Consider the following 4,795-nt stretch of genomic DNA (forward strand, 5'->3'; position numbering starts at 1 on the left):
GATTGTGTCATTATTTTAGATTTACTTGAATTTATGAAAAGGAAATAACAATGCTTTTCATAACAGCAAAATATGATGAAAGGGTAAAGAAGTAATATAATCTAGATTATGTGCCTGATCTGCTCCAGGCAGGAACATGAGCTCACTTTGGTGTGGTAGAGATTTGGGAATGATTCTTTTGTCTTGTCTTCTTGGGATGATGAAACATAGATTGCCTGGGGGATGGACAAGAGCTCTTAGAGCCCTCCATTTTATTTTATTTTATTTTATTTTATTTCATTTCATTTCATATTTTTAAAAAGATTTTATTTTGGGGGCGCCTGGGTGGCTCAGTTGGTTAAGCGTCTGACTTCAGCTCAGGTCATGATCTCGCGGTTCGTGAGTTCGAGCCCCGTGTCGGGCTCTGTGCTGACAGCTTAGAGCCTGGAGCCTGCTTCAGATTCCGTGTCTCCCTCTCCCTCTGCCCCTCCCCTGCTCACACTCTGTCTCTCTCTGTCTCTCAATAATAAATAATAAAACGTTAAAAAAATTTTAAAGATTTTATTTTTAAGTAATCTCTATACCCAACGTAGGGCTTGAACTTGCAACCTTGAGATCAAGAGTCACATGTTCTATTTATTGATCCAGCCAGGTACCCCTAGAGCCCTCCATTTTAGTATCTTCCCCATCTGCATTCCTTTGAAACTGAAGTTTAAAACATCAGGCATCAGAATTCTTTGGGAAATCATTTTCAAAGGACAGTTATTTCTTAGAGTTTGTATATATCCTCTGCCCTACTCATGACCATCTAAACCAGCTAGTTGGTTCTCCCTGTGGATGTGACATTTGGTCATTCATTTACAAATATTTCTTAAGCACCTACTATGTGTTGGATACTGTGGTAGACACCGGGGAACACAATAGACATAGATATAGATTCTGTTCCATGGAAGTTAAACAAAAAGCAAACAAGTAACAGATATAGTAACAATCCATTTGGATTTGCTTAACAAAGAAAGCCAATAGGATGCTGCAATAGAGAATAGAAGATGAGGATCAACTTTCAACAGACAGTAGTGGAAAACCAAACTAAAATTAGGTCAAGTAATATGGAGTTTATTATCTCACTGATTAAGAAGTCTGGAAGCAAGGCATCCAGGGTCAATTCAGATACACAATATAATTATTATGAGGGACCCAGGCACATTCCATCTTTCTATTCTACTATCCTTAGCACATGGATAATACTTCACTTGTGATCGTAAGAGGCCTCCCACATTTGCAAGCATCACATGTAGACACACAAAAGCTAAAGAAAATTGGTACTTTCTGTCTGTCTCTCTTTTCTCAGCAAGGGCCTTTCCAAAGAAGACTTCCTTTTGTGTTATTTTGGTTATAGGGCTTTCAGGCAGAGGGAGGAGCTGAGGCAAAGTACTAGACACTGATAGAGTTTGGCATCTTTGAGGACCCGGAAGAAGACAAGTGTGACCCAGATATAACAAGTGAGGGGAGAAGTCCTTGAAGTGAAGTTTGGGAGCAAGGCAGGGGCTGGTAGGGCATGGTGTAGGTTTAAGATTTATTCTCAGGGTAGTAGGAATGCACTGAAGGGCTGTAAGTCGGTTAGGGACGTGACCTCCATTTCAGGGCCCTCTTGCTGCTATACAGAGAGTGAGTTGAAGGGTGGGTAGGAATGGAATTCGCAGACCAATTAGGAGATTTTTGCAATGCTCGGGGCAACAAATGCTGGGAGCTTGGAATAGGGAGGTAACAATGTAGGTGGAGAGAAGAGGCTTTGGCAAAAGTGAAAGTGTTGATCCAAGGGTTCTGCTTAACCATGTTAAGTTTGAGATGTTCGTGAGATATCCAAGTGGAATGGTAAAGTAGGTAATTGGCTAGGAGACTGGCTCAAAAGAAAGGTCTGGGCCAGAAATACGTATTTGGAAGTCAGCCGTATATAAATGGCATTCAAAGCCAGAGGACCGGATGAACTCACTTAGGGAAAAGGAGTAGACAGAGAAAAGGCAAGGGTTCAGTACCAAGTTCTAAAGTACACAAACTCTGAAACATTGGGCAGATGAGGTAGAGTGTGGAAAGGAAATTGTGAAATGGAAGCCATCGAGGTAGGAGGAAACCCAAGAGACACTACATGCTTTTCCTAGGGTCACACAGCTCATACTCCTGTCTTAGGGACTCAGGAGGATGGTATAGAAGTCTTTGAAGGGACAAGGTAGATGAGAATAGGAAGAGGTAATTTTACACAAATTTTTAAAAAAAACACTGTTTTTTTCCTGTTAATATAAAAACTACATTCATTGTTGACAATTTAGAAGGCATATAAACATATGAAAATGAAAATCATACATTTGTTATTCTTTTTGTGTAGAACTCTCTAGTCTTCCCCCTCCTTCTCCTCCCCTCCCTTCTCTCTCTCTGCCCACAATACACGCGAACATGCACACACACGCATGCACACACGTGTGCCCACCACACGGTATGAGCAAGGATGGGCTAGGCTATGTTGTGATAACAACCACCCGCAAATCTCAATGGCTTCATACAATAAAAGGTTTTTACATATCCAGTCTATGTGGGCAGGGAACTTCTGCACATTATGGTCAGTTAGGAGACCCAGGCTGATAGAAGACTCTTTTCAACACATGCTTCCACGATTGTCAAGGCAGGCAAAAGCCGTGTGGCACATTGATCACTGGCCTTTAAATGTTCCCCTCACATTTCACATTCCAGTTATGTTGCGTGACCATATGTATCTTCAAAGGGATTGGGAAGCACAATCGTACTACATGCCTTAAAGGAGAATGTGAAAATATTTATGAATAGTCTTAATGGTTACTATAAACATGTAAATATAATGTCGTACTCTACATACTATTTTGCAACCAGGTTGTTAACTCACTATGTTTTGAAAATATGTCTTTAAACATTTTCCATGCCATTAAATCTTCTGTAATTTGCTTTTTAATAGCTGCGTGTATAGATATAAAATAATTTATTTAGTCAATCCCTTAATATTGCTATTTCAACTGTTTCTAATATCTCACTATGGAAAACTATGCTGTAGTGAAGCCCAATTAACATCCATCTTTGTCTTCATTTATGATTCTTTTTACAGAATAAATTCCTATATGGTGTTGCAGAGTCAAAAGACATGCAAACTGTGGGGCACGTTGGTGGCTCAGTTGGTTGAGCCTCTGACTTTGGCTCAGGTCACCATCTCACAGTTTGTGAGTTCGAGTCCCGCATCGGGCTCGCTGCTGTCAGCATAGAACCCACGTCAGATCCACTGTCCCCATGTCTCTCTGCCCCTCCCCTGCTCACTCTCTCTCAAAAATAAACATTAAAAATGATATGCAAACTGTTAAGACTCTCGCCACTTATTGTTGAATTTTCCTCCAGAAAAGTTTTATCAATTTATGCTCTTACAAGCAATATGCAAGAGTGTACATTTCCCTGGATCTCACTAATTCTGGCTGTTACCCATTTCTCTTTAGCATTTGCTAATTTTCTCAATAAAAAAATCACATTGTTTTTGCTTGTGTTTTTTATGGACAGAACGAGCATTTCTTATATGCTCTCTGGCCATTCTTATTTTGTGAATTGCCTATTCGTGTCGTCTGCACTTGGTTTTGGAGTGCCCCTTTTGCCAATATCCATACTTCACTGTTACACAGCCCCCACTCATGAGCATACTTCTTTTCTCTCTTTCCCTCTTGAGCTTAAGATGCTTCATAGTAACTAAGGCAACAAAACATGCTAGGTGGTTGAACTCCAAAATAGTAGCTGTAATCATCCTGAAACCCTCAACGGTAACTTTTATTAACTATTTATGGCCTAAACACATCTGTACATTCTGAGTGTCTATCAGGGATGCGGAGACATTGTTCACGAGTACTTTTCTAGGGGTGTGGAGTCCCTATCCCGAGGGCAGGGCTGCTGCATTCTTTTATTTTTTCAATGTTTACTCATTTATTTTGAGAAGGTGAGAGAGAGTGAGGCAGAGAGAGAGGGAGACAGAGAGAATCCCAAGCAGGCTCCACGCTGTCAGCATGGAGCCTGATGCAGGGCTCGATGTCACAAACTGTGAGATCATGACCCAAGCAGGCTCCGCACTCTGAGCATGGAGCCTGATGAGGGGCTTAATCGCACGACCCTGAGTTCATGACCTGAGCTGCAAATCAAGAGTCGGACACTTAACTGACTGAGCCACCCAGGCGCCCCATGACTGCTTTTTCTTAAGAAAAAAATAGTAGCACAATAATTGATTCAAGTAAAATCTGACACAAAACCTCAAAATCTAAAATGGATGACTGTGAAGATGCTCTGATTGGAGCAGCCGTGTGCTCTCTACTCGGCCTCACCTGCATATTCCCTGCACAAGTCAGAATTTCCATGGAGCATAGTCTGAGAACAATTCGTCTAATGGAGTGGGCACTGGGCCTGGAATGAAGAGTGGAACTAACTGGCTGTGGGACTTTGATAAGAACAGATACTACACTTGATCTTAGCCAAAAGGCCGAGAAGCGATTGGCTGTGGGACTTTAGATGTGTTGCTTAACGTCTCTGACCATGGCTTTCTGAATCTATGAAATGGAGAGAATATTAAGTTGGTAGTTAATCACTGAGCACTCACTTTGTATAGAATCACCCTACTGGATACCAGGGAGGATTCAAATGGCATGAGTCAGTCCTTGCCCTTAAAAGGTTTATAATTCGGGGCGCCTGGGTGGCTCAGTCGGTTAAGCGGCCAACTTCCGCTCAGGTCACAATCTCGCGGTCCGTGAGTTTGAGCCCCGCATCG

At 41.7% G+C, this 4,795-nt stretch overlaps 1 pseudogene; it reads right to left on the reverse strand.

Annotated features, from left to right (window-relative positions):
• Positions 1-4,441: 4,441 nt before the first annotated feature.
• LOC145714801 (U2 spliceosomal RNA) lies at positions 4,442-4,522 on the reverse strand (annotated as a pseudogene).
• Between the last annotated feature and the right edge of the window lie 273 nt (positions 4,523-4,795).

Source organism: Panthera onca, chromosome X, assembly GCF_046562875.1.
Source record: "Panthera onca isolate mPanOnc1 chromosome X, mPanOnc1 haplotype 2, whole genome shotgun sequence".
Classification (NCBI taxonomy): domain Eukaryota; kingdom Metazoa; phylum Chordata; class Mammalia; order Carnivora; family Felidae; genus Panthera; species Panthera onca.